This window comes from Scardinius erythrophthalmus, assembly GCF_964197995.2.
Source record: "Scardinius erythrophthalmus genome assembly, chromosome: 18".
Lineage (NCBI taxonomy): Eukaryota > Metazoa > Chordata > Actinopteri > Cypriniformes > Leuciscidae > Scardinius > Scardinius erythrophthalmus.
The window spans coordinates 10357336-10378190 of NC_138238.1; positions in this window are offsets into that span (position 1 = coordinate 10357336).

Genomic DNA, 20855 nt, shown 5'->3' on the forward strand with positions numbered 1-20855 from the left:
ATATATATATATATATATATATATATATATATATATATATATATATAAATGAAAATATACAAATTCAAAAATAATAAAAACTACAATAATAATAATAATAATAATAATAACAATAATAGTAAAAATATAAAAAAAATTAAAGATTAAAAAGATACATTTTGTCCCATCAAATGAGAGCAAAATCTAACTTACAATGAGAAATTTACAATGGAAGTAAATGGGACCAATTTGTAAACATCAAAATACTCACTGTATCAAATCTACAGCCGCGATATGCGAACATGATTACAGTAAAAGGCTTGCTAAAGTCTTTACAATTTTACTTGTAAACTTTGTTGCCATGACAATGCAACACTATCAACTGTATAAATAAGAGGAATTTTACATTTCAAATAAAAAAGTTAACAAGAGTAATAAGCATGATAACAAGAATGCAAAAGAGATTTTATTATATTATTTTATAATTTATTATATATTATATATTATTATATTTTATATTATTTACTACATATTATTATTAGCAATCAAAATTATGCCACAAATGCTGTCAACTGAGCTTAATTTGTATTAAACCAGGAATATCCCTTTAAGAGTCCTCTTTCTGTAATAACTATACTGCTGAATATGCTTAAAAATCCTCCTAAAACTCACAATCCAGTCATCATGAGGTTAGACAATTTTTTAGACTCCTAGGGCTGCTGTCTTTCTCTGTTCCATCCTCGCTTTTGACAAGTGTGTGTGTGTGTGTGTGTGTGTGTGTGTGTGTGTGTGTGTGCGTGTGTGTGTGTGTGTGCGTCTCACAACCAGTCACCTCCTCAAACTGATCGCTCTACGGCTCTATGCTTCCCTGAACACCACCACATTATACTGCTACAATGCTCTCACAATCACTGCAATTAAGCCTGGGCGAATCACACCATGCCACTGCAGCTCAGAGCTCCAGCACACATACAGTTCAGTGGCCAATAACATTATACATGTCGTCTGAGATGGGGTTACAACATTATACAAAATGTTACCACTTCTTTGTAAAAGTTTTGATGTTAGAGTGAAGTGATAGACTTAGGGTGTGTTCACACTTGTAGTTCAGTTCTCTTGGTTCTTTTGGTCCGGATTAAAAAAAAGAAAATAATTTAGTCCTGGTTCACTTAGCGTCCACACTGTCATTTTTAAAGGAACACGCCGACTTTTTGGGACTTCAGCTTATTCACTGTATCCCCCCAGAGTTAGATGAGTCCATACATACCTTTTTCATCTCCGTGCCTGCCGTAACTGTCTGACGCACCCACCGTTAGCCTAGCTTAGCACAAAGACTGGAGGTAAACGGCTCCAGCTAGCATACTGCTCCCAATAAGTGACAAAATAATGCCAACAATTTCCTATTTGCATGTGATTTGAATAGTCACAGCATGTACAAATAACAAGATCACATGAGACAGCCATCTTTTAACCGTATACATACTGGGAACTATATTCTCAGAAGTCTCGGTCCGCTTGTTAGGTGCGCACCAGGGTTCAGATGGCAGCGTTCACACTTATTCAAATGAACCGCACTAACAAAGCAATCGCATTAAGGTACGTTTTAATCGAACCAAACATGTCAAGCGTGTACACACTCTTAAAAAGGTGCTCAGTTCCAAACTATCTTGCCTTTAAGTATCAACTTTCTCACACTTTTCTACTAAAATTTCCTAAAAGAAATAAACACATAAAACAATGGGCCTCATTCACTAAGCATGCATACACATCTTCTACCTTTTAAATTTCAATTCCTGACTTTGAATCAAAGTAGTTCATACTTAAAATGCGTTCAATATGCAAAACAAACAAAGCATATAAATCACAGTGAGCTTAAACATGGAATTTGTTCATTCAGAATTGAATTAATTAATTAATTAATATTAATAAATAATGTAAAAATGCATTCATTTAAAAAGTTGAATGCTATACACTTTGCTTGAAGGTCTTGCTGCCAACCTGGTGGAAACTAGTTCCTCTATGCACTGTATGTATCTTATTATTAGTGACTGATGCACAATAAAGTATAGAGCTACACCTTTAATATGCAATTATAACTTTGTAAATATAAATTAAATCTCAGACTTGCCTTGAGCACCATTGGAGACACTGCTGAGATCTCTTGAAATTCAAGAGGAAATGCAAGCAGAGGGAGATTTCTCTATTTGCTCTCAACTGAATTTAGTTTGCTAGGAGAAACAACAGCCACATTAAGAGTTTTCCACATCAGATTCAGCACATCGAAAACATGTCCCAAGTAACTAATCAACATTTTCATTTTTAAATATTTGGGGCCCTATCTTGCACCCAGCGCAATTGACTTTGTACACTGACGCATGTATCATTCCTATTTTGCACCCGCGCAAAGCGGACTTCCACAGTTAGCACGTCGGTTAACTAGCAAATACACTTGCGCTCCCCGGGGCGGTTCAGCGCAAAGAGGAGGCGTGTTCCGGCGCAAACTTTCCCTCATGCTATTTTGCAGGTTTAGAAAACAATTCCGCCAGTGACCAGGAAAAACCTAGTCTAAAGTCAGTGGCGCGTTGGGCATGTTATTCATGCTATTTTAAGGGCGCATGCTTGGCCATAATCAATGTAGCGTGTGCACAACGCGCATTACAATTTGATGCTCTCATCTACACAGAAGCAGCCGTTTTCATTTTTGCAAATCATACATTATTACTAGGAAAAATATTAGGTCTTGTAGGTCTTGATAAGCCTAGGGCTTCTACATATCCCTTTACGAACAGTGTGATTATTATGCAAAAAAAAAAAAAAAGGTTTTGTTTTTCTTGATTTTGTTTTATTTTTATTGATGGATATTTAATGTGTTGCTGTCTTTGGTTTAATTTATTTTTTAATTGTTCGAAATAAAGATTTCATTCATTTATTCATATTAATACACGAGGGAAATCATTGTTGTGTCCATGAAGATGTGAAAATAAAATAGGCATAAATCTAGCTTACACATTTAATCATACGCCCAAATTATCATACGCCTGTTTAACCGAAGCTAATTTGGGTGTGTTTGTTTCTCCATCCCCAATGTTACTTCTCTGTGTTTTACGGCCGTGACGAGGACGTCGGTCTCCTCGGCTGTGAACCGCTCCTGGCGCGCGCCTGGCAAATCCGCCGTTATAATAGGAATCCGCTTAGAAAAAGCGCGCCTGCTCTTAAAGGGAATGTGAGATGTCGCTCTGATTGGTTTATTTCACGTTACGCCCAAACCACACCTATGAATAATGAAGCTACTTCAGACCAACCCCTTTTAGATTTGCGTCGGGCGCAAGAGTCATTTATCCCGCCGGGAAAATAGCAACAGCGCCGAGACCCGCCCACAAAGTTACTTGCGCTTTGCGCTTTGACACTTGCGTTTCAGATCGTTAAAATAGGGCCCTTGTTCTTTTACAGGCAACATGTAATATTAAAATCCTCATCCTTTGAGGCTAACAGAAAGACAATAATTTGGAGGTAAAAGCTGTTTGGAAACTCCACAAACTACCTCTCAGTTACACCAATTACACAACGTACCACAAAAGACACTACGTGACCCCAACGCAATTTGAGCAATCGCTGTATTGCAAAAGCCCTCTGCGCAATGTTCATTTTCCTTGTTCAGCTTAGTAATCTTGAACTGGCTTCACACTAAAACAGCAGAGGTGTGAGTTTGCACGTGTGCCACTGTATGAGTGTGTGTGTGTGTGTGTGTGTGTGTGTGTGTGTGTGTGTGTGTGTGTGTGTGTGTGTGTGTGTGTGTGTGTGTGTGTGTGTGTCGTCCTGTGACCCAGAGGCAGTGTGTGCAGCGAGAGGTCCTCTCGTCCTGATGCAGAGAGAGATGCTCCAGCATGGAGGCCCTGATAATATCAGGATAACAAGAGCTAATTAAATTTGGTGTGATCGCTGGAGAGTGAATTATTTATCGAGAGAGCACGAAATGCTACTTAACTCACAGCAGCTCGGATTTACTTCTCCTTTCGAGTCCGGCCCATCTCTGAGCTTTTCTACAAAAGGTGCATGGTGCTCTTCTGACAAAAAAAATAAAATCATCAACAAAGCATGGAAACCGTTCGCTGGCTGTTAATTATCTTCCCAAAACTGAAAGCGTTTTTGGGAAGAGAGCAGTTTCCGGCATAAAAACGTGTTTTAATATCACAGCTCCCATTTGTCAGGTCACTGCAGTCATGTGTCTAATTAATGTAGATAATTTGAGATAAACAAGTCGTAATTAATCAGTGACACTAGGTTGCGAGCGTGTAAATTAGTATCATTCTTTCCATATGAAGTCACATTAAAGCATCGGTTCTGTGCTACACGGACACTTCAGAACCATTATTTACCTGTAATATTTATGTCAGGCAATATGGGGACATTTCACCTCACATCGCTATGAGCAGGTAATGTTCTCACCACAAAGATTAAGACCATCAATCTGTCAAGGACAATGAAAGGCTTTATTACTTCCTTAATTGTATTCAAAGGATAATTTCATCGATGACCTGTGCAGCTTATTGATGAAGCAGGGTAATCTAAATCCCTATAAGAACACTGCAGGTGCATTGATGGAAAAGTTGGCCTTGGTGGGGGTGCAGGAAAACTCCCCTCTTCCTGCATTATCACAGTACGCAACTCTAATGAATACAAAGTGAACAGCACATCAGCTAGGATAAGAGCTCTTCTGTCCAGATTAATGAAATCTATTTTACACAAAGGGTCATTATATTTACAAAAGAGGGAGTGGAGAGCTCTCTTTGCACTTTGTGCAAGATAAAGATGTTTCTGTGTCAAGCTACATGGTCAATATGTTGCTCTTGTTTTGTACGGTCACACAGACAAAGTCAAAATTGACATTATATGTCAATGTGCATGCCAATTATCATTAGAACACTAGAGTATATAGTAGTTTTCCAAACCAGTCTCAAGGTGGCAATTTCGTATCATAAGCACTAAGGTCCCCTAAACATAACCGCCACTGGGGCGTAAGCAGATATGAAAGCGTAAGATTGAGATTATACGAATTCATACAATTTAGTCACCAATTTGCCAAATTGGTTGTGAATTGCCATGAGAATACTGTACCACTCCATAGTTTTAGCTCATACGCATCAACAAAGCTTAAGGAATCCATATCAGTGCAACTTATGCACTTCTATGCCTACTTTTATCTTGTGAAATACACTGCTTACCATCTAAATGGCTAGAAGTAATTTTCAGAAATAAAAGGAAAACATCTATTTATGTCAAATTAAGATACCAGATTCCAATCCCAAAGTCTTTCTTAGAAATTAAAATAACTTTAATGTCATTATTGGAGGTTTCAGTTTGGTTAAAGTTATAATTCACTTAGATTTCTGTATGCTCTCAGAATAACTAATGAAGTCACACCATTAGAATAACTGTCAAATTAGACAAAAACCCTCAACATAATTGTAAAACCAAACAATTTCAAGATGAAATTAGGAATAAGTCATTTTACAAAGCTGGTGCCAGTCAGGAGCCCTTCAAAAAAAAAAAAAAAAAAAAAAAAGCCTTTAATAATGAATGGCTGATGCCAGCTTTTACTACAGTATGTGGTATTATAATAATAATAAAAAACTTTAAAAAGAATTGCCAAAATTGCCATAATTGTAGCCCAGCATGCATTTTTTATGACCTCAAAATGCACCATTTATTATTTAAAAAGGCACCTATTTCATGAAATGATTCGAATGAAAGTCCAGAATTAAATCACTGCTAAAGGTTAATTTCTCAACAGCCATCAACAGATAAATCATATGTGGAACAATGAGAAAGAAACGACTTTGAACAAGCTGCTTTGAAACAATCTGTATCTGTATAAAAAAAAAAAGGAAATCAAATGAGAAAAAGTAAATAGGATGAAGTGAATTTTTTTCCCCTGGGAATGATAGTAGATAGTTTTTCAAACATATTTTTAAACAAAAATAAATAGTCAAAATACTTTTTTGTTGTTGTTGTTATATTATGTTAAATGTCATGCAGAATAATTTCTACTTGGAGGTTTATAAAATGTTAATTGCACTACTAATGTACAACCTGATGAACAGAAAGGTGTGTGACAGGTAAAAGGAAGTCAGGTGCAATTTCAGTTCTGAAAACAACAACTTATTTAAAGCATAGAGATTCTGAAAAGGAATTTATTTTACTGCGCACAAAATCTTTCATGTCATAAGTTTAGGATACTAAGACATTTACCCCTTCGACACTCAATCTAAACCACTCCGAAAATGACGACTAAGTTTAGCAAGGTTGGAGAGTTAATGCAATGCTGAACTGAACCTTCATGAGGAAAGTCTGTGGGCAATCAGCAGACAGAACATTTGATGTGGAAGGCATTAAGATTCAGTGCAATTTGCATAATGCCTTTAGGTCCACCATAGACATTAATTACATTGATAATGCATTCATTTTTCACTTTGCATACCACTCCAGTCGTTAAGCACTCTCCTGTCTTACTCAAAGGTCAGTTTTAATCACCAACTATGCTAAAACAGATGTTTTATTATAGCCCCTCATTATGCTTTGTTCAAATTAGGCTATATGATCACTGAGAACTCATTCGGCTCTGCCCGGCCCATCTCATAACCTTGACTGAAGGATGTTCACACCTGTCAACCGGGAATGTCTCAGCTGTGTAGGGTACCTTTTTTTAGTAGTATTAAGTTGTAGCATGTACGAGTTTTTACTGTAAAGCTCTGCAGTAAGCATGCTTCACGCTCGCAAACACATTACGTAATAGTAGACCCACTTTCCCAACAAATAATTTATTTTATTTTTTATTAAATCTGATTAAATAGAAATAAATAAATAAATAAATAAAGTTCACTGTCTCTTAGCTACAACAGGTGTGCTAAATATTATATGACTTTTGCAGATTTTGTGGTGCTCCAAAGTGTTTTTTTCTTATTTTTACGTAAACTTTAAGTAATTTTATAATGTCGGTAGAAGTTGTCACGGTATCAAAAGGGTTACTGAGTGCGTCAACTTCTGTCTAACTGCATCAAAAGTATGAAAGTGCTAAAAGTGCTTTCCCGTAATGTCTTTCTCACATGAGGATGGTGTGACAAAGAGACTCGGTCCAAAATTGCACCACCAGTCATTTTCATTAACAACCTCGTTTTAATTAAACATTGATTACCTGCTAATTAGTCTAATGATCGTCCCCTGATGAGGGAGACCAGGTACAAAAAGTGACAGAGGAGAAAAATGAAGGATCTGAAGCAAATGAAAATTGTATTTGAGATCCCTGAGGGCTCACTGTTTTGTGATTATTTTTGCTTTTATAAATGAGGCCTTCAACATGCATTTCTCTAATTTATGTTTGTCTGATGGCTCCCATATGACTGATGCATAGAAGATTGAGTATGTGCACATTTTCATCAAATTTGGGAAATTTCCTGCCACTGGAAAGCAATAAATAAATTCAAAAAAAGCCTGTGTCTGGCACACATGCAAATTAATCTCCATTGTGATAACAGAGAAATGTGGTAGTTGGGGGAAAGCTACTTCGCAGCCCGTAATAGCTCTGCATTGAACGTCCCGCAGCAAAAATCTCGAAACCAGACCTCTGGATTTATCAGGTACATCCTCCATCTACTCCGCGCAATCACGCTTCTTCATCACTCCAGGCGACGGTTTACATCATGGTGCGCACATGGCAATAACAGTGCGAGGGAAGGTGAAAACCCCAGTCGATCCTCATTTCTCATTCGGTCTCGTTCACCTTTACCTATTTATCAGCCAACTGACAACAACATTCTTAAAGTTGCATCAATATCTTGAGAAACTCTGCCACGTGCATCCCTATAAGCGCAGCCTAAACAGTAGCTTGCGTCTGCGGCGTGGGATTCGCTCATAAATAAAATAAATAAGTCGGTGGATGAATAAATAAATGTTTTGCAAAAGCCCCGTGATGAATAATGAATGTGTCATTCTTCGCTCCATTATTCTTGTTTGCTTTGATACAGGCTTTCTTGTTTCTCAGTCACAAGAATATTTCATAGCATCAAATACCCCTCCAGTGCTGACTGTCAGCATTAATGCACAAGTGTATGATTTAAATGTTTTATACTGCCTTTGTTTTCCACCATGGTTGATTCATTAGATAACCCACAACTGCCAGACCTTGAAGACGTAGTTCAAATGAAAAGCATTAAAAGGAGAAACCAACGAAACGGTGGCTTAATTACAATAAACACAGCTACTGATAACAGCAGGGGCGATCTGGAACGTGAAGGGGAAGCATAAAATCAGCTGTGTTTTATAGGGAATAGAGATAGTTCACCTACAGTAAAAATCTAAATTGCATCATTTACACACCCTCGTGCTGTTTCAAATGTGTAATGGAATTCAAAAAGAGACATTTTGATTAGCACACTTGCTACTTTTGTCCATGATATTACAATGAAAGGGGGCTGATGTTTTTAAGCCAACATGTTTTTAAATGGATGCAAATGCCACAGGACAGGTTTTCTGTGAGAAAAAAACTGAAATTTAAACGGCTATTCACTGAAATCCACCCCATCACTGCCTGAAGAATTCATGAGTTCATAAGTAGCCTAGTTCATTAGTTAGAGAAGCAGTGATGTCTGATTCACAAACAAATCAAATCTTTTCAATGAATCAATTACGGCAGTTCAGAATGATTCATTCATAAATAACAGAAAACCAATTTTAAATTTGAATCCACTGACTCTTCTCAGAGAGGAAGATTATTAGAGAAAAAGGACTTACATTTCTGACACAATATACTCTTAAAAATCAAGGTTCTTTATTGGCATTCATGGTTCAATTAAGAACCTTTACCATCCATGGAATCTCTTTATTGCACAAAAGGTTCTTTATTTTGAAAGGTTATTTAATTATTAAAGGGGTCATGACTTGAGAAATCAAAATTTCCATGATCTTTTGACTTATAAGAGCTCTTTGTACCATTAAAACATCCTGAAAGTTTCATAACTTAAAACATCCTCCTCATTATAAACAAAGCATTTATTTACTTGAACGGGATTTAAATACATTTATTTAATTGTGCGCCGACTCGCGAATAGTTAAACATCATCGCAACATAGGCCCCACCCTCTGGCATTCAGTCCGGATCACGTCAGAGGATTATTTGTTTATATGATTATATGCAATAGCAAGTAGGTGGCCGTTTACTGACAACCCTTAAAGGAGCCGCCCCTTAAAAACAGATCATTTCAGACAGAGGGTCAAAATGTTTCCATATATTTTAGTATTTTTTGTGCAAAAAACTCTAAATCATAAGAGAACAAGAAACATAAAAAAACCAAAAGAAAAAAAAAAACAATGTCATGACCCCTTTAAAATATTATTCACATAAGAAAGAAAAAAGACCTGTGGCTTCAGAATAATTTTAGGTATTATTATGTTAAACTATGTGCACGAGTTAAAGTGTATCATTTTGCTTACAGCATGAAAAAGAGTAGCCAGTTTATTCAGGAAATTACATGTAACACATTATTAAGAAGGTTCTCTCCAAATTAGATGCTTCACATAACACAGTATGTTTCTACTTGTGAAAATCAGTCGCTATCAATAATCATTAAATGGGATTAAAGAAAATTAATTTATGGTTAATAGTTACAACATTCAAAGTTGAACCATTGTTTCACCTACTGACCCATTAGCTGACATAATGAGACACCAGCTGATATTAGCAAAGAGCTACACGTCTGATGGTCGGATATATGTGACTCTTAGTTGATGGGAAAAGCTTTTCTCTTCTGAACTAATGCCTTGCCTGGATCAGAGGTGATTATGAGTTCAGTGGTGCGAACAGCAGTATCAAGATGGGCAATGGAAAGATCGATCTCCGTTTTTATGGAGTTAATTCAATATGGACTATTTAAAGCGACGGGGCTGAGGGAGAAATGAGATTGTATTTGCTGGGTATGGATTTTTGCCATGTGAATGCTTCGGGTGCAAAAGGGGGGATGGTTTACAAGTCTTGACACTGTTTAAAAGATCTTCACACGTAGAAGGGTAATCACTGTAAATTACTTTTCATTGATTAGTCAATATTTCCAAAGATCATGTTGCTCTCGTCCTATTTGAAAGTCTTAACCTATTACTGGTGGAGAGAAGAAACTTACGCCATGTTCATTTCATAGTCACTTATTGAGAGCACAAGTGCATACGGCATGGTCTAATATCTATACAGCCTTAAAATGTTACCTTCTAACACACTGGTGTTAAGAACACAAATTTTACAATGGAGACCAAGAGGTAAAACAAAAAAGGACAAAAAGTACAAAGATGAAATGGAAATGAATTCAGGTGTTTCAAACACAGAACCGTGTTTGCCCATGCAATAAAAAGTCAGTGGGCTCCAAAACAACATTGGACCCCATTGACTTTCACTGTACAAACAAAATACATTTTTAAAGTGTCTTTTGTGTTTTTCAGAAGAAAGTCAGTCACACAGGTTTGGAATGACATGAGAGTGAATAACGACAGAATTTTTGGGTTAACTATCCCTTTAAAAGTCAAAACCACCCATTTGACAAGCCTTGCTCTGACATGCATTATGATATATCTATATGTAGCTACATTCCTTGAACGTCTTCGGACTGTGTCCCTGGAATGTCATACAGCATGTGACAGATTCAGTGCACAGCATCCTCTCCCCGTGCCACGGAGGGTCACATGCTCTCTCTGCCCTATCATAAACAGGCAAGATGATTGATAAACACAGCCAAATGCTGCCAGCGGTCTGCTGTGCACAGTGTTCCACTGTCAGAGTCATTTGTATTCATATTATGTAGATTAGTACTCTGAAGTCCTTTAAATACAAGAAGAAATTTCTTAACCTTCCATGTTAGTCTCTGACCCGTATCGATTCAAATAGAGTGCATAAAAGTAAATATGAATCACTTGGCCAAGCGGTGAACCCTCCTTTGCACCAAGAAGCTGCTTTTGATTTGGGGCTATTTATCTTAATGAGTGCTGTTTCTCTGTGAAGGGAACTCATGTGAAGGCTTGCAGTCATAGAAATACAGTGAATCCATCACTGTCAGACAGACGGGATCCTTCCAGCAGACGGACAGTCTTTGAGTGATGTCGGGCCAGTAGGAAGAGGCCCGGGAGCGCTAGGAGCCCAAAGCTTGTTAACAACAGAGAGCAAGCACTGGACAGACCTTCTCTACCAGACCTTTCGCCCCATACCGTCTCGCTACAACTCTGGCTGAAACGTGACAACACTGCCTGTTGTCATGTGAGCAGATTTGTCTCTTCATCACAGTGATGTCATGCTGTTCCATTAACTAATAGCTTTGCTCTGGATGGCAGGTCTCTCAGAACACAGTGCCAAGCTCCATGAGACCATTTATGGCACCTTGCCACAGTGATGCAACGATAACGAAGACTAAAACGGTGGTTGAACCTTCCCGCACGAACTCGACTCTAAAAAACAAATGTTTTATTCACAGATTTTCAAAGTTGTTGCTTTGAAGTTATGTAAACAACTCATTTTTGCAAAAAAAGAGCCTTGTCTATGAAACCGCACCAGCCACACTTACTTATTTAAAAAATAAGACTTTTTACTTTATTAAAACGTCAGATGATAGCAGTGCAAAACAAATATATTATTCACAGAAATTCATGGCTGTTAGGAAAACCAGTGGATTCAAAGTTATCCAGCCACGGAAAGCCGCTGTGTTTTTCCTCTCTGTGAAACTTTTATTAGTTTGAAGAATCCGTGGGCTGAAAAAAGTCAAAAATGAATAAACAAACAAACTGAAAAACAAAAAAATTATCAACAGGCATTTGAAATAAGCTACAATGAAGAAGGCCGTTTGACAAAAAGAGCAGTTGGCGCGTTCCACTTTCAAGTTTGTAATATTAGGAAATTGTATTCCTTTTTATGAAAAACTAATTGAATTTAGAGAAAGGTTTTTTTAAATACCTACTAATATTTGTGAATAATTTTAAAAGACATTTTAGGGTAGTTTAACAACAATTCCAGCAGAAGCATAAGGAATACTCAGGGGAGCAAAAGCTCAAATGACACAATTAAAAACAAATTAAAGTTATATTACAGTATTCGATTTCAAAACAGCTTTGAAGAAGAGCAAAAAGCAAGACTCAAAGATTGCCTAGCAATTGGTGAACAGAAAAAAAAGCCATCAACTTTGTTTCACAGCTACAGAAAGGGGAATCTATCACAGGTGCCAGGATCATTTCAACCTGAGCTTTTTTTCACGCTGGACAAATGTCTCTTGAGTGCACACATGAATGATGCTTTAAAGTCCAAAGTAAAGCTCATTTATTTGCAGATCAGACTTGAAAACAGAATTATAGATGTCTGTTTACATAAACTGACCTGTGTGAAACAAGTGAAAGATGGACTGATATGGATATCAATAATGTGATGGAAACAATTTTGCTGGCTACACTGACAGCCAAGAAAACAAGTCAGTTTATGTAAGCTGTCTTTTTCGATAACTCACACTAGCCAGAACAGAATTGAAGGTGTACTGGGTTTTTTCCTCATTACAAACTTTTACACTCAGATGAGATAAAGACTGCATTCATAACAGTGGCTTTCTGTAATAGCCACTTTTAAAAAGAAGTGTTAGTTCAGCCCAACCCCCGAAGCAAAACGCTGTCGCGTACAGGTAAGAAATCTGTCACCAGAGTTTTTCATTTTTACCATAATGCTGTTTAAAGAGTAGACAAAGTACAAACATATGGTAGCATATTTAATTTCACAACATTCACAGCTCCAGCTTTATATACATATATGAGGGCTATCAAAATTAATGCGTTAATAACACAATAACGCAAATACATTTTAAATGGCACTACAGTACTTTTATTAATGCGCAATTAAAGGGGTGGTTGATTATGATTTCACTTTTCTAACTTTAGTTAGTGTGTAATGTTGCTGTTTTGCAAGAACATCTGCAAAGTTACAATGCTCAAAGTTCAAAGCAAAGGAAGATATTTGCTTTTAAATAAATCGTTTTTTAAGGACTACAACAAACGGCTGGTAGGGACTACACAACATTCCTCCCGGGGCTAGTGACATCACTAACCCTAAAATTTACATAAAACCCGCCCCCGGGAACACGCAGTCCATTTGTGAGTCTGCTCAAGCTGTCGCATCCGTCTTTTCACATGCAATACAGTACGGAAAACAAATGCAATAGCATGTCACTCTGTAGGCATCTTACAACAGTTCCCACACAATCGATTTTATAGATTATCATGAGAGAATATGCTAATTAAAGATAGTTAACTCCACATCAGCAACATAAATTCATCTACTAACCATTCAGAAATGTCCTGTTGCATTCTACATGTCGTTTCTTTTTGAGTCTCTCCATCATTGTCCGACTCCAGTTTAAATATAAAAGGCAGAACAGTTTCTGACAGCTTTAGTGCGTGTCTGCTTGAGGTAATCGGAGCTGCTAACACACAGGAGCCGTTGAAGCTCCGCCTTCTGGGCCGGGAGCATCAGCTTATATTCATTTAAAGCAACACACACGAAATGACCCGTTTTTACTGACCCTAAAAAAGGGACAATTTTAACATGCTGTAAAAAATTATCTGTGGGGAATTTTGATCTAAAACTTCACTTACACACTTGGGGACAACAGAGACTTATTTTATATATTATAAAAAGGGGCATTATACCACCTATTTAATGCAGCGTGAATATTCAGTTTGACCCGTGGCCTAGCCCGTAGTTGGAGAAATGCAGCCTGACAGTAGTAAAGCACTTTAGTGATGAAAGTAAGTTTAAAGCTGCCGTCTGCAACATTTTTTTTATCATATTCAGTGAAATCGGCCCTATAATCCGACAGAACAACATAAATAAGGTGGTTTTAGAAAAAAACCCGAGCTTCTAACTCCACCTGGAGCGTGTTATTTGTTTTGCAAAAATCCACCGCTCCCAGATCATCGGGTCCAATCAGCGCAGGGGGGTGTGAGATCTGACTGTCAATCACAGGTCGTGCACACGCCACAGATCCCCCCTCCCTCGCGCACGTTACAATATCACATGCACACGACACGCCTGAAGTTCGCCTGAAGATTGCACGAAGCGTGATGGCAGAGAGAAAATCTACTAACAAGCTTCCAATTCCTCGGTTATTGCTATCTATGGATAGATTAGCCAGGGCAGCCTACCTCCAAATCCATGGTGTTGATCGATGCTGCAGAGACGCGCGCGTTCACAGAAAATCAGGTACACACGCATTGACGAGCACGACCTCGATGGGAGGGTGCTCGCTGGTAGTGGGGAGGGGCATGAGAGTTGTAAACATTCAAAATTTTGGCTAAGTTGACCCAATCTGCCAGACTTGCCTACTGCAGCTTTAATTTATTTGGGTTTGATGGGAAAAATTATGTTCAGGCGTCAAATTGGGGAAAGATTGAATCCAAAGTCAGTCAGAGGTGGAGGAGGAAGTGTCATGGTTTGGGGGATGTTTTCTGCAGCAGGAGTTGGGCCTATTATACAGCTACATGACAGGGTGAATGCAAATGTTTATCAGAACCTCCTTCTGCAACATGTGGTTCCTTCCATGCAAGCATCTCCCAATCAGCCCGCAAATTTCATGCAAGACAATAGCCGCTTTCCGACCGGAGGAACCTTTTCACAGTTCCTATAACTATTGGCTATAGTACCCGGATGTCGGCGTGTTTGCACCGCAGGAACTAGGAACGATTTTAGTTCTAGGAACTCCATTTGTCGGAACTAATTTAGGTCCTACTTCAGAGTAGGGTCTAAACCAGCACTATAGGAACTATCCGTGACGTTAGTGTACGCTGATAACCGAAAGCACGCGGAACACCAGCACCCGCCATTTTTAAAACAGCTAGAATGTAAACACACAGATTATAGCCTATATATTTACTCCATAAACTAACTATACAAACATAGAAAACAGTGATAGATGGGTCTCTAAACCTTTATGCTGAAGAGAAAATCCAACGCAACTTTGAGGGGACCAAGTCAAACATGATTATGTATTTCTGCCCAGCTAGCAACACTGGACATCAACCACACGGCATAGGCTAATAACCTTTTTTCATATACTGTCTACTTTCTATAACAGTTCTATCTAATAAGATATTAAACAGTACTGTTAGACAGAATGCTAACTAATAAACACAGAGAATGCGAGCATTGTTTGCTCTGGCGTTCTCAGCGCCTCTAAAATAAAGGTCCGTCGCGCCGTCAAAATAAAAGTCACCGGGCTTGCGTCACTCCCTTACCCCTCCTACCAGTTCCTATGGCCACTTGGCCAGTGCGAACGCAAACAGCAAAACCGAGTTTGGGGGAGAGTAGTTCTTAGAACTGTTTAGAAGTGGACAGTTCCTAGAAATGAAAGCTTTAGCATAAGTTCTGCTGGGAAGACTCAATTACTACGTCACTTATTGCCTTCACTTCTATCCAATCATATTCTTATGCTCACTGTATAAAAGCACGGTACTTACACATGTTTGAGTTCGCAGATACTGAAGCGACGATTACCCCCATCCTCCCCACCACCACCAGGATGGTCCCGTCCATACCTCCCAGGGGGGGTCGGCTGCGCCCCTGCCTTCATCTTTAGGCAGGAATTGCAGATCCGATACTCTCGGATTATGCACTACGGACGGGGCCTACGCCAAATGACTTTGTAGTTTATCAGCTTGCTGAGCTGTCAATAAATGTATGGTTTATTGAAATAACTCTCCCGAGTCTTTCTGGTAGAACTAAGTTCCTAGAACTACTTGGTCGGAAAGCGGCTAATGCCCCGTCACACTGCAAAACGGGTAAAGCAGTTCCCTGAAGCTTAGAAAATTGAAATAATGAAATGGCCAGCCCAGAGTCCTGATCTAAACCCGATTGAAAATCTTTGGAAAATCCTTGGCGACAAAGTTATGGCTAAGAAACCGAACTGCAGAAGAGACTGGACGAAGAGTGGACCATGATCACACCAGAGCAGTGTAAGAATCTAGTGATGGTCCTGGGGTCATTCAAAGCAAGGGCCTCAACATTTCCTACAAAATTTTGACTGCTGTAATCCTCAAATGTTAGTTAGAATGCTTTATTTTGTGCTGCAATGGTTATTGTTCTCTAATTTTGATCGCTTTGTTTTCCACAAAATAAAGGTTTTTGTTGAAAGACCTTGGTTATTTTGTAAAAAATGCTAGAAGAACAATGGTATACCCACAGCTAATATTCCTTCAAATTTCAAGCAATGAAGATTAACTATATCTGAAAATAATCAAGTGTTTCTTAATTGTTCTCTAATTTTGATCTCTACTGTGTATGTATATATGTACTGTATGTATATGTATGTATGCATGTATGTATGTATATATATACACATACTAAACTCTGACTACAGCCGGAATCCATGCAAAAGCAGGAATTGCTAACAACTTTGTTGGGAATAAACAATAAATGTCCACATCTGAAATGGATGAAAAGGAGCAAAAAAAAATAACAAACAGCATCTGTGTGAAAAAGCAACAGCAGAAATCACTTGAACGAATAGTCAGCAGAAAAAAAAAACTCCATATGTGTTCCTTTAAAACAACGGCTGAACGATCAAGATATAGAAGAAAGAAGCAAACATCTCATGCAGAGTTTAACCTTTACACAATGTATTATTATAGTAAATGGAAGGACAGTAAAATGGGCTTATATCCCTCAGCACTCGGGCCAATCAGTTAGCGTTTAAGACGGGAACAGTCTGAGGCACCTGATTAATCTTTCCCTTCCTTTCGAAAAGTGAGTGACCCTGCAAGGTCACCGGACAAATGTGCCTGAAACAGAGCTGGGACTCCCATTGGAGGTCTCAAACACTTTTCAAATTGGAGTCCCGCACTGCGTTGACACACTGCTTTATCCCAATGATGCCCAGAATGTCTATTATTGGTGGCCCGGCCATTAAATGAGCAGAAGGTGGATGACCTCTGTGATCTAATAAGCTGGTGTCACAGTTAAAAAGTCTAGTGTGGCCCAGCTCAGGGCCAGACGCTTCCCTGAAGGACAGTTACACAGTAATTTGATGCATCGTCTGCCTCTGGTCCTGGTCAATCAACCAGACTGGAGATGCAGTTGGAGATATCCTGTAGAGGATTGAGCCTCAAAAATCAAAAAACGATCTCTTGCAGACCGATACCAGCAAGAGGGCTTTGAAGCGGGATCTTTTCCTCGATTGACCTGGTAAAATAATGCCAAGACTACATACACTTTATATTCTTACTGACACCTCTTGGTTTGGACTGCATTCATAAGCTTAACTTCCTTCTGAAGTAATCAACACAACAATTTATATGCATTTTCAAGTTTCTTTGATAAAGTATCCGCTATGGAAGCAAATATAAACAAATGGCTGTTTTTTCCCCCCAAAGTTATTTCGATCAGTTTTATATCAGACACAGAACGTTTTGATTCACATGCAACAAAGGCAATACTTCTGCGTACAGAAAAGCGCACAGCACATTTGCACATCTCTGTTCACTATTTACCAAGACAAAAAGCTGATGTTTTAAAGTGATATCCGAAGAGCACTGTCTTTTGTTGTCATCAAGAAAAATGATGCCTCCGTGTGAGAATTCCACCGAGGCTTATTCATATCTCGCAGAGCTAGCGCTACTGCAGAATGAACGTTTATTAATTACTTCAGCACACACTGCAGTGATGACTTTTAAACTCCTTGAAGACTTTTTTGTCGAAATGAAAGAACACAGTTCACGTTGACATTCCTCTCAGCTGTCAATGTACATCTATACCCATTTTAAAAGTTAAAGTACACCTTATTTTTAATCGCTGCAGAAAGAAAACTGCACAACAGGTTTGGAAACTAGCAAGACAAGGACAAGAGACAAGGACTCGCAAGGGAAAAAACAATTTTGGGAAACAATAAAATATGTTTAATCAGAATACGAATAACAAATATATTTTTCCCGACCTAACATTAATGCAATTAAAATTGAGTAAAACAAAATTCTCTCTCACTTATTATACCACATGCAAACCAAAATTATAGATAATGGTATCTGTAATGCATGACCAGGTGAACGCGTGTCCCCTAGTGTTCAAACAAAACCTAAACCTGGTTTCCTTTCTCCTTTACATATGATTTAACACTGCATGACTTTCACTATGACTAAAGGCATACAGTAGCATGATGCCAGTTTTATGATGCACAGTGCCACAATCACCCTTAGGACAAGAAGAAAAGAAGTTAAGTATGAAGGGCAGAGCGTGAGGGGACGCAGTGCGGCTGGGGGTGGTGGAATCTACTGATTAAAAAGAAGGAAAAAAAAAAAACTGACTTTGGCTGGAGGTCACTTTTAGATCGCCCCAAGCAATTGTTCCAAAAGCTGTGTTTTTTCGCTCTAAAAACACCCTTGAGATGAGCACCGGAAAGGTTAGGGTGTTAAAACGGCCAGTATTAATGGTAACTCGGCTAAACTAAAACAGATTCTCAGGGTTACAACCTCCCTCAGTGGTCGTGGAGTGGAATGCTTGAGTAAAATGTGTGACTTCGGCCCTGTCTCTTCAAACGCCTCGTATTGTGGCCTCCTCAAGGTGAGTGTTGCCACAGTCTAGCAAAAATACACTCATCACTAACCATTTTATGTGATTTCCGGGGACCTGTCACATTCCTCTGCAACTTTTCCATTCTCTCTTTGTTTCCTCAACACTCTCTTTGTCCTTTTTGAGTCGTAAATTGTTTTTCGCTGAATTGCTTCTCCTTGGGCTTGTCATTGCGCTTTTCATTAAAGGAAAGTTGTTGGAAAGTTTGTGTTGAAGGACACTCATGGTGTCTGATGTTGTTTTGAGCGTGTATAGATAGTTGTAGATGTGTATTTCCACAGGGAGCAAAAATAAAATCCATAAAAAAGGAGGTTTCTTTCCTCCTCATGTTACAGCAGACTGAATTCTCCAAAATAACACACAGCACAGAACCCGTAGATGATCTGTATGTCAACTTGATTATAGTATTTGCTATATTGTATGTATTATTTGCTAAAAAATAAAGTTAAAATAAAAAAAGACATTAGGTCTGAGAGTGACGAAAGAAAGGCTCCGTTTACACTTGGCATTACCATGCGACCTGTCTCCGGATGTTGTCCATATATGCATTGAAAAGACAAGTGTAAACGCGCTTCTGATCGGAATGTTATCCGATCAGCGTGTCCAGGTTCGGAGGTAGTCGAGGACACATTTGTGATGGGATCTCAGTGTCATGTAAATGCAATCCAGCCATCGTGTCTGCATTCACAGGTGGACGTCACACAAAACCCCACCCACTGTCATTAATATATGAGCGGGGCACAACCTAACGCTTTTTGACTTTCTCCGTTTCTGTAAACCTGTTCAGAGTATTTATTTTTTCATTATTATTCATTTTTAGTACTTGCAGCCTCTTCATCCTTCTCATTTTGCGAGATTTGTAAAATGTCCCCTGACTGAAAACTGTTTAAAAAAAAAACAAAAAAACACCACTTCACCCTTTTTTTTTTCTTTTCTTTTTTATCTTTCCGCAGGAATTCGAGATCCGATCTGTTATCCAGATACAGAAGCCACTTGATGTGGACAGGTGTAAACGCAACGTGTCCTGATTGGCTTATGATCCGATCTGCTTGATCGGATCATGGTGATCGCATGTTAATGCCAAGTGTAAACGCAGCCAAAAGGGTACGAGGAATGCCCTTATATAGACATGGTTTGGCTGTGTTTTATGTAAGTTACTTACCTTGGGCACACAGTTGCTCATTTAGAATACTCCAAATTCAAAGCTGCAAACAAATTCCTGTGCGTACACACGTGTTGTGAATTAGGCGGCAAGTTTACACAAGAAGTTGTACGCAATTATTAGTGAATGAGACCCATTACTCTGGTTGACGTCAAGCAACAAGTGTGCATTTTTCAACTTTGAATGTGCTCCTATTGAGCCCACCTAAATCTTAATAATGATTCTAATATGGTTTAAAATTACAGCATTTCTATCTCTTTCCAAAATAAATTTCTGTTGGCTCTTTAAGGTAGCAAAAAAAACAACAACCTTGGCCTACTCTTTTATTCAAGTCTTATTCTTACTAGGGGTCATGCACCAACGGTGCATAGGCACTTATTGTATCCATTAGTCAACGTCATCGTCTTCCGCTCGAGTCTATAGCAGCCTACAGAACTGTATGGTAAAAAGTTGTGAAATTAAGCACATAGATAAAGGACAGTCTGGACATTAACCACAGCAATTTTGGAGTCTCTTAACTCAATCCATCTAGCGCCACCAACTTTCACTTGCAACTTTCCAAAGTTTCACTTTCATGCTAATAACTTTTGAACCGTAAAGCGCTAGAAATTAATTTTTCCTCTGGATCCTTGACTAAAGACGATTTGATTGCATGACGTCATTTTCTGTCATGAAAATTTTTACACAATATTAACTTTTCTGAAAAACCTACTTTTTTGAGAACTACTTTTTCCTAGATGGTTCGTCTAATTTTCCCCAAAATTAGCACAGATCATCTTCAGACAATGCTGGAAAAAAGTTATTAAAAGCTTTAACCTGTCTCGAATAACGTGCAAACAAATTCGACAAAAAGCACGCCAAACTGGATGTGAGGCTATAGCTCCACAAAGACAGGTCTTGGTTCGTCATCACAGGCATGAACTTAGGCTACATGCAGTCTTTCGACACAGCACCACCTACTGGTCAGGAGATATGAAAAATGGCTATTTTTGCTCAACTTCTGAACAACAGTTTGCTTAAAAATCATAAAACTTGATTCAGTGCAGCATACAGAGTCGAATTATTCACAATTCTCCCATATCGGCCATTTTG